The sequence below is a fragment of the Rousettus aegyptiacus genome, unplaced genomic scaffold, assembly GCF_014176215.1.
Source record: "Rousettus aegyptiacus isolate mRouAeg1 unplaced genomic scaffold, mRouAeg1.p scaffold_m13_p_4, whole genome shotgun sequence".
Taxonomy (NCBI): domain Eukaryota; kingdom Metazoa; phylum Chordata; class Mammalia; order Chiroptera; family Pteropodidae; genus Rousettus; species Rousettus aegyptiacus.
This window is the reverse complement of record NW_023416307.1, coordinates 49,947,689-49,958,127: the sequence shown is the minus strand read 5'-3', so window position 1 is coordinate 49,958,127 and position 10,439 is coordinate 49,947,689. Positions and strand designations below refer to the sequence as shown.

At 38.3% G+C, this 10,439-nt stretch overlaps 1 protein-coding gene across 6 annotated transcripts in view; it reads left to right on the top strand.

The window, feature by feature from the left end:
- The first annotated feature begins 374 nt into the window (after positions 1-374).
- SENP5 (SUMO specific peptidase 5) overlaps positions 375-10,439 on the top strand; it is a 40,154-nt gene continuing 30,089 nt past the window's right edge. Inside the window, exons 1-3 of one of the 6 annotated variants that reach the window (XM_036219097.1) lie at positions 376-560; positions 817-949; positions 1,842-1,934. The gene's annotated coding sequence lies outside the window, so the exon portion shown is untranslated. Of the gene's footprint in view, positions 583-816; positions 1,935-10,439 lie in introns of all 6 variants that reach the window. The other 5 variants (XM_016135281.2, XM_016135278.2, XM_016135277.2 and 2 more) reach the window with 5 other exon arrangements.

The following is a 10,439-nucleotide window of genomic DNA, read 5'->3' as shown; positions in this document are numbered from 1 at the left end:
GCAGCATCCAGAGCAGGAACGTCTTTCGCTTTTCGCACAAGGGAAAAGCGTTTAGTGAAGGGAGCCGCGGTCTGCCCGAGCCTCTTTAGGGTAAAAATTTATGAGGGGCTGAACGGATGTCTGAAACTCGCTTTGCAGAGCCTCTGTAATTTTTAAATCAGTTTCTGCAAGACCTCACGCGTTTGGAACGAGGCGCCGGGCGAGGGACGTAGAGCGAGCCGAGACAGCGAAGACCAGGGCAACAGCCTGACGTCCCGGGGGAAGCGGAAGAGCGCACGTCGCCGGAAGCGGCGGGGAGGCGGAGCCACGGCCCCAGTGCCGGGCAGTCGCTGGCCCTCCCACGACGCACGCTGCGCGGGCGGGGCTGAGGCGGAAGGGCAGGGAAGGAGGTGACGATGTAAGTGAGCGCCGGTATCGCGGCAGCGGCTCCAAAGGAAGCTCGGCCGCCGTGGTCGCTGTGAGCAGGCCGGACACCCTGTCGCTGACGGGCTTCCTCGAGAGCTGGGGAAGGCAGGGCCGCAGTCGGAGCTGCCGCATTGTCTGGGCTCGCGTCGGGGCAGGTGAGGGCAGCGAGGGACGGAGGTAAGCGGGAGCCCAGGTGTCACATCGGCCGAATGGCTTACAGACCCGGCTGCCTGGCCGTTCCCGCGCCGCTGCGCGCCAGCTCAGCACTCTGGCCTGGAGGCCTCAAGCGCTGCCCTCCTCCTACGCTCGAACCCGAGGCAGCAGATTTCTCCCTGGTCGCCACTGTACCTTCCTGGGGGCGGGGAGGGAGCTCGTCCCGAGGGACCGCTGTCCTCCCCTCTTTCTCTCCAGTTCGAGATGTACGACGCAGAAGCGGAGAAAAGTAGCGCCCCCGGCCGCTTCTCCCGAAGCCTGAGAAAGCTTAGAGAGAGAGAGAGAGCTGCTGTTACAGGTCCTCCAGCTCCTGCCGTCGTGGAAATCAAGGGTTCTTATTCTCCCAGTTCTTCCTGCCTGCCTTCGATTCCTTACCTCACACTCCTGGGACCCTATTTTAGTGAACGCTTATGGCACAGTTGGACTTTAGGGTGATGCGAAGCCTGATATTTCTATTCTCTCTGTGCTAGGGAAGTATCAACCCCAGTTCGACTGTAGGGCCGCTTTATTGGGGGAAGAGGGATGGAGAGGATGTGGGAAGCGTTTTGGACTTAAGAGTCAGAAGAGCTGAGTTGAAATCCTAGCTTGCCATTTAGTAGTGGTTTTAATCTCGTGCTTGACACTTAGACATTTTTGACCGCCTATAAAGTGGAGCTTTCTTATACCTTTATAAATTAGTAGGGCGAATTTAAACGAAATGAAGACAGTAGAACGCTAATCTTGAAATGTTTTGGGAATCTAGTTACCCTTGTTTTAAGGATATCCAGGATGCTTAATGGTAGGATCCTAGTTACGTTTGTTTGCTTATCTATAATAGCTAGGCTTGGTATGGAGAGAAAGGTGCCGGAAGAGATAGTAGGATCTTGTATGGTTAGAACCAGCATTAGGAAGAAATCAGAATCTTCTGGTTAGGGAGATGTCTCATGCTTATTGATAAAACATTATTGGTATATGAAGGAGGTTGACGCAAATCAGTTTTGCTCCTCACTCAAGATAACTTTGTCCAGTGGGCCCTTTCTAGGAGAAAAGCTGGGAGGGACTTCATTTATACCTTGGCCACTTTACAAGGAATTCTTTGCAAATATTTCTGAGGACACCTTACTCTGCCTTTAAAATATTTCATGTTAATTGAAAATGTGCAGGGAGTAAATACAGGAACTTGAACCCTTTGAGTGGTTGGACATTACAGTTCTAAGTATGAAAAGATGCCTTTCTCTATGTAGGACAGAGAACATCATTCGCCACTGAAGTTTAATAGACCCTAAGTTAGAGAAGTGTTTGCGGAGGAGGGATGGGAGATGCAGTCTGTGACTTGGGTGAGTAGCCCCTGTTCTTAAAATTGCCTGCTTACACAAATGAAGGATGCTTTCCTTTCCTCAGTGGAGCATGATGATGGCTGCTGTGCAGTATGTAGCCAAGTACAATCTTCAGTTCCTTTGCCACGGAATTTTCAATTTGGAACTTTAAGTATGTCATGGATAAAGAAGGGACCTTGAGGTCATCTGTCTCATCTTGTAACTTAAAAACCTGACTGGTCATTAGAAGCATTTGAGGAATGAAAACCAAATCTTAGATGCCTGGACACTACCTCAGTGGCCCTGAAGTGAGACCTGGGTATTTGGTTTTTAAAAGGCTTCTCAGGTAATACTCATGATTTCAAAACACATATAGATCAGGTTTCACATTTTAGTTTATAAATAGGCCCAGAGAGATGAGTGTCATGCCCAACTAATTTGTTGCCTTCCATGCCTTAATTTTTTTCTCTTTCTTGTCCTTTCCTTAACAAATAACCATACTTGAATTAATAGTACTATTTCAGGTTTTGCGGTATTTGAGCCCAGAAGTTAGAAAAAAGTCCGTTAAGTCAGTAGCTCTGTAGTTCTGTTTTTATCGTTTCCTATGTAATTAGACTCCTCAAGTAAAATTTCATACTAAATGTTGCTTAGCTCTGTTTGTTGGCAGAATAATATAAAGATTATTATCACTTTATAAATTAGTTTTTTAGTAGGCTTTTGTGCCATACCATGGAAAAATTCCAATTTAAGAATATTTTGCTTTTGTACTGGCTTATCATAAACCCAGTGCTTTCTCCCCCTCCTCAGTCTTGGTATGCACGATCACTTAACTTTGTATCACTAGCCAGCCTTCTATGTTTGAGAACTGGGCTGTAGATTGCTTTATAAACACCAGATGTAACTAAAGGCTTTCAGTATTTGCTTTAAGCTTGTCCTTGAAATTTTAGTCTCTTTTTCTTGGTTAAATTGTACTGTGCCACTGGTTTAAAGAATTTGGTAGAAGCCTAGAAAGGATGAACTGATAAGGTGGTAACAGTGCCTTGTGTGTATTTTTTCGACCTGTTATAGTGAAAACTTGATGACTTTGTGGAGAGGTAGTATTTTCAAAATTATTAAGGTAATAGGCCATTAGGCAGAGTTGAACATTCTCTTTTAGAGAGATATATTGACCATGAAAGTTATTCTTTGATAGGCTTCTCATTGCTCTAGTAATTCCTATTCTATGTAGAGTCAGAAATGGACCCTACATCATAAATCCTTTAAAGAAAGGTGCCGAATTATTTTCTTTCTAAAAATGACCCAGTTTGTAACATGTTAACTTCCTACCACCAGATGATAAGGATATTCTAAAGTCACTGATTAAAAATCATGTTAACAGATAGGTGGTCTATGAATTTAGCGTCCAGAGAGACATATATATCCCAGATGAAAAACCAAGTCACTGAGTCTCTAAATTTTTTTTCTATTTACATTTTTATATTTTTATTTTTTAAATTATAGTTGACATACAGTATTGTTAGTTGTAGGTGTATAAGATTCTAAATTTTTTTTATTTTTGTCTTTAAAATTCCTTAATTCTGAAGTTTTAACAATTACTGAATTTCAGATTCTTAACAGAGCAAAGTAGAGGTATTTTCAAGTAGTGGTATTAAGAAAGGATAAATATGAACCCAAAGTCACAATTTTAATCTAAACTGATAATACAGATTTAACAAAGAAACAAAGGCAGGAGTGGTGGTGTAACAATTTGACGACCCAGTGAAAAGTGGAGTTGAGAAGTCACTTGTTGGTTCTTGAGACAGTCTTCTCTTTCTGTAAGGACTTGAGACCAAAATTGAGTACTTAAATCTACTTTATCTCTGGTGGCTGAATGTGATGAAAGTATCGTCAGTAGATACAAGTAAGTAAATGTACAAGTCGTCTCCAGTTCTCAGTCTTGATCTTTTTGTATGGTCATCCATGCTCTCTTATGCCCGTGGGGAATTTTTTTTTAATCTTGTTTCCAACTGTAAACCATTCTGTCTCATTTTTCTGTTTATTACTACACAACAGCTAGTCTCATCACTGTCTTTTCACCTCTAGGAGAAAGAACTTTTTCATAGTGATGCTTGAGTTAACCTGTCTAGTGGCTGCACTGTTCAAAATTTGGGTTGTCCTAGGGTCATTGAGTACCTAACAGGAGTTGAAAGCTCACTTCTGCTTCCCTTGTGTGTGTGTTTTATCTTTAAAGGAATGTCGGTATTTGGTGAACATGAGCTTGCAAACAGCATGGCCGAGAATACAGGTGCAGAAATGTAGACAGACTTCATGGGGATATTGCTTTTAATTTTGATTACATGTGCTCTTAGTGCATGCTTGGAATTTGTCAGTTTTAGGGTGCATTGGATAGATACTTTTATTGGAGAACTTGCAGTATTTTTTGTCTTTTGTCTTTGAGCTAGTTAGATTTGAAGAATCGTCAGATCTGGTTAGAGCTTATAAGCTAGGCTGCCAGTGAAATTGTAGCTAAATTAGAAGAAGGGGTAGAAATCTTAGTGTTCATTATGTAAACATTCACTTATATTCATTTAATTCAACTATTTTTAGTATGGTATCCTCCTTCTCAGCTGTACCAGATGTTTTCCAGTCCAGGAATCCTTTGTTTTACCCTCAGTGTTGCACTATCCAATATGGTAGCCACTAGCAACTTAAATTTAAATAATTGAAATTAAATAAAATTAAAGATTTAGTTCTTCAGTTGCACTACGTACATTTCAAGTGGTCAGTAACCACACATGTCTAGAGGCTACCATATTGTACAGGGCAGATGTAGAATATTTCTATCATTAAGTAGTTTTATTGGACAGTGTTGCTCTGGTTTCGTGAATAATGCTCCAGACCTCCGTAAAGATGAGGGAGGGACAGTTTGTTGATTTTGTGGAGAGCATGGGGATATCTAAATGATTTTAGCAGTCATCTCGTTTTTAGCGCAGTATTTACCCCTGAACCTGCTGCTGCTATTTCCTGACCTGTTTTGAGACACTGTTGTATAAATTGCATTGCTTTCCTCTTTGCAAGCTTGAGATTTAACTTTCTTAGGTCTTTAGGTCAGTTTGCATTCCAGATTCCAAGTTTTTGTTATTGCCCGCTCTTCTATGTGTGTGCATATGTTTTAAAAAACAAACCCTTAAGGTCTGTGCATTTTACTGTATGTAAATAATATCTTTAAAAAGCAGTTTAAGAAATTCTTTATTCTCATCTTACTGGGGTTTTAGGAGGAAGTGAAAGTAAGATGTGTCTGTTCAGTCTGCCATCTTCATCCATAAGTAAAGTACTCCATATGCATTTAAATATTTACAAATCTCTTCCTTAAAAAAAAGTCTGCCATGTCCCTCTCATATTTACTCAGGCTTCTTAGCAGTTTTATATAATATTGTATTCTTTACTCTTCGGTTTTTATCTTCTCCATTCTTCTACAATTTTTCTTGTAAATGTTATGAGAATCAAATGGACACTTTTAAATTCTTATCTTGCTTGATCTCTCAACAGCCTTTGGCAGACCCTTTCCCTCCTAGGAACCCTTTGCTAGCTTTCCTGACACCACACTTACCTGATTTTCCACCTTATTTTCCTAATCATTCCTTCTTTCTTTTGCTTGGTAGTCTTCTTTTACCTCACCGTTACATCTTAGAGTTCTCAGGATACTGCTATAGGGTACATTCTCTAGTCCCTTTTACAACTTTTTCTCTAGGTGAGGTTACTATAAGCTGATGGCTTAAATTGGAATTCCCGTGGCATCCTTTCAGAGTTCTTGACCTGTGCATCCAACAGTATACATCTACTTGGATTTTTTATAATTATCTCAAATCTAACATGTCTAAAATTAGCCAGTATAACCTTCCTCCACTCTCTCTCCATTAGTTTCATATAAATTATACCACTGTCCAGTAGCTCGTACCAAAACACCACCCAAATACAGACTGGCTTTCCATCCAGTTCTATCATTTCTGTCCTTAAAAAAGTCTCAAGGTCAATTGACTTTGCTAATTCTCCCAATTTTCCCCTTAATCTAGGCGGTTATTGCTCCTTGCCTACATTTACCTGTAATAGCCTCCTAATAAGTTTCCTTTGCTATCACCTTCTCCCAGCCATTCTGCACACTGCAGGTAGAATGATTTTTTTAAGTGTACAAATCAGGTCTTGTGCCCCTTGTTGTCTTTCAGTGGCTTCATAACTACCTTGATATGAAATGCCAGCATCATTGATTTAGCTTTTCTGTTCCTTGCCTACCCCTCCAGCTCCTCCTTTAACGGCAGTTTTTTTAGTTCCTTGGAATACTACATTTCCTCCTCTCTTGGGCTTTTGTTTATCTGTTCCCTTTGCCTGGTAGCTCTTTCTCATCCTTTGTCTCAGGTTAAAAATAATTTCTTCACAGAGGTCTTCCCTGACCCTCTTGCCAGATATTCCCATAATGCTCTGAATTTTACCTTTCTTATATGCATCACACCTGTTAGTAACATTTTTTCAAATAACCCTCCTACTAGACTATATATTTTTTGAAAGTTCAGTGCTGTCATATTTGTAGAAACTCAAATATTTATTGAATGGAAATTTAATAGATGTTTGTATATTTTTATAATTTCAGCATTGTTATTGATATATAATCACCAGAAATATGTTATATTATTTTTACTTTTTAAGACACAGTCCAGATAGTCTTCTCTAATTTGGGGAGAATTTTCAAGAAATTAATTGTGTGCTTTTCCCCGTTCTTCAGTTGAAATTTGTTATGGACTTATAATTAGACAGCTTTGTATGATATTCTTAATAGAATAAACATCTTAAGATTTCTCAGCAATTATATTACCTTTGAGTATTATGAAGAATAAATTCCAAATCTCCTTTTATATTAGTAGTACACAGTGAGAGCATATTTGAATTTCATATTTAGAAGTTTATTTTAAAGTGCTTTTTCTATTGATAAAAAAGGTAAAATACCATCATCCAGAGGTTCCTCAACTTTCTTTTCCTAGCCCCCATATTATCTTATCTCATAGGGTCCTTAGGCCTAACAGTTCAAATAATTAGGTCAAACAACTTATTAAGTATTATGCTCTAGCGACTGGATAGTTTTTCAAAAATATCAAATAAGTTGAAAGACGAAATAGTATTTTTATTTTATTCTTAAATAACCACAGTTACTATAGGCACTTGTTGGGCACCATAAAACTTCGCAAACCTTGAAATTATTACACACTGCCACCCACATTTCCTTTTCCACGCTGACTTTTGCACAGTCCAGGATTACATATTATATTAGTTGTCCTGTCTCTTTAGTCTTAATCCTTTAATTTGGGACAGTTCCTCAGTGTTTTATTTCTTTCATGACATTGATTGACACATTTGAATTTTATTGGCCAGATATCCTATTAAGTGACCCTCAGTGTGGTTTGTCTGTTTTTTCCTATATGATCAAATTCGGGTTATAAATTTTCCACAAGAATACCACACAGGTGATGTTGTACCACATCAAGAGGCATATGACGTCCGTATGTCTCATTACTGATCACCTGATTAAGGTGATGTGTGCCACGTTTTTCCATTGAAAGGCACAGTTTTTCCTATCTTGTGGGAGACACTTTGAGACTATGTAACTGTCTTGTTTCTCCTTGTACTTTTGCCCTCTAATTTTAGCATCCATTGATGATTCTTGCATGAGTCAGTTATTTCTTAGGAGTTGCAAATTATAACTTCTATTTCCATCATTCTTTCTATATTAATTTGAAATTATATGTAAATCCCTTCTCCCTGTTTGTTTATTTACTCAGATATTTATACCACTGTAGACTCAGGATATTTATTTTTAAGCTATAATCCATTACTATCATTTTATATTCATTTGCTCAGGTTTTTTGGCCATTGTGAGCCCCTACAAGTTGGCTCCTGTGTCTTTTTGACATGCCATCATTTTTTGAGCATTTGTTTAGTTTCTGACACTACAATAATATTCCAGGTTCATCTTCTTCCTCTGCCCCAGCTCTGGAATCAGGTGTTTCTTTAAGTGGCAAATAATAATTAGAAACCAAGATCTGGGTGATAGGGGTGCCCATTGGTACTGGGATGTTATTGCTTCTAGGCCCTTGAAGTAGACAGAGTTAGAAAATAAATATGTGTGTGTGCACATTTCTAGATCTGTATCTATCTATTAAGCACCACAAGTTCATACAAATACCTCTGATTTCAAACTATCACTATAGAGTCAAAGCTATCTCACTTTGTCTGTTTCATTATTTGTAACGTCTTTCACCAAGAGCAAGAAACCTGGTTCTAATTATCCATAACACATTTACTTATTTGCTCAATTTTAGAATACTTACAAAATGGTTTTGGAATTAACTCATTCGTCTGTGAAAAACAAATTAGCTAACTATAGTACAGTATTTATATACAGTCCTTTTGTTTCTCGTCTTATACAGTCAAAATAATATTTTCCAAAGTTACTTTGGCTAATTCTTCTCTGCTTTACTTCTTTCAATGTGATTGTTATATACTTATAATACAGTTAGTTTTGTTACTGTTTATATTTCATTTTGGATTCCTCCTGCATTCTGGTTGATTTTTTAAAAAAATATTTTATTTTTCAGTTACAGTCGACATACAATATTATATTAGTTTCAGGTGTACAAAATGATTAGACATTTATACAACTTATAAGATATTAACCCAAATAAATCTAGTACCCATCTGATACCGTATAGAGTTATTACAGTATTATCGACTATATTCCTCATGTTGTTCTTTACATCCCCATGACTGTTTTGTAATTACCAATTTGTACCTCTTAATCCCTTCCCTTCACCCATCCCTCTAACCCCCATTCCATTTGGCAACCATCAAAATATTCTCTATGAGTTTGTTTCTGTTTTGTTTGTTCTTTTAGTTTTTTAGAGTCCACATGTAAGTGAAGTCATATAGTATTTGTCTTTGTCTGACTCATTTCACTAAGCATAATACCCTCCAAGTCCATATATGTTGTTGCAGATGGCAAGATTTCACTCTTTTTTGGGGCTGAGTAATATTCCATTGTATATATGTACCACTTCTTCATCCATTCATATATTGATGGACACTTGGTTGCTTCTATATCTTGGCTGTTGTAAATAATGATGCAGTGAACATACTGATGTTTATGTCTTTTTGAATTAGTGTTTGGATTTCTTCAGATAAATACCCAGGAGTGGGGTTACTGGATCCCTCTTTGTCTCTTGTTATAGCCTTTGTTTTAGTGTCTAACTTCGTCTGGTATAACTATAGCCACCCCAGCTTTTTTTTTTTTTTTTTTCCATTTCTATTTTTATGGTATATCTTTTTTCAGTCTATGTATCTTTTGATCTGAAATGAGTCTCTTATAGACAGCATATCTTGGGTTTTATTTTCTTATCCATTTGGCTACCTGTATGTCTTTTGATTGGACCATTTACTTCATTTACATTCAAAGTAATTATTGATAGGTATTGCCATTTTATTAGTTATATTTTTGATTGTTCTTAAAGAAGTTTAACTTTTTCTTCAAAAATTGTTTTAATTAAATTATTTTTTAAAATAGCATTTTCTTTATTTTTTTCCCCCACTCCTTTAACATTTCTTGTCATACAGGTTTGGTGGCAATTAACTCCTTCAGCTTTTTCTTATCTGGAAAACTCTTTATCTGTCCTTCAATTCTAAATGATAGCCTTGCCTGATAGAGTAATCTTGGTTATAGGTCGTTGCTTTTTACCACTTTGAATATTTTGTGGCGGTCCCCTTTGGCTTGCAAAGTTTCTGTTGAGAAATCAGCTGACAGTCTTATGGGAGATCTTTTGTAGGTAACTAACTCCTCTTCTCTTGATGCTTTTAAGATTCTCTTTGTCTTTAACCTTTGGTATTTTAATTATGATATGTTTTGACGTGGGCCTCTTTGAGTTCATTGTGTTTGGGACTTTTCTATGCTTCCTGGACTCGTAGTCCCTCTAATGTAGTCTTCAGTTATTGTATTCTTCATTCCTGACTGGTTCTTTTTTATATTTTCTACCTCAATTTTTATGTTTCCCTATGTCTTTGTTGAAGTTCTCACTGAGATCATTGAGCATGCTTATAACCAATGTTTTAAACTTCGCATCTGGTAGATTGCTTGTCTCCATTTCGTTTAGTTCTTTTTCTGGAGTTTTGTGCCATGTTTTTTATTTGGAACATGTTTCTTTGCCTCCTAATTTTGGCTGCCTCACTGTTTATTTCTGTGTATTAGGTAGAGCTGCCATGTCTTCTGGTCTTGATAGAAGGCCTTATGTAGTAGGTGTCTTGTGGGACTCAGTTGAGTAGTCTCCCTGGTCACCTGAGCTGGGTGCTCCTGGTGTGTCCCTTGTGTGGGTTCTTTGCCTTCCTGTTGTAGTTGAGCCTTGGTTGCTGTCTGCACATCAATAGGAAGGATTGACCCTCGGTTTGATTGGTTGTGAGAACTGGCCATGACTACCATGGAAGAGCTTTTATGCAGAGGGTGACCCTGTGGAG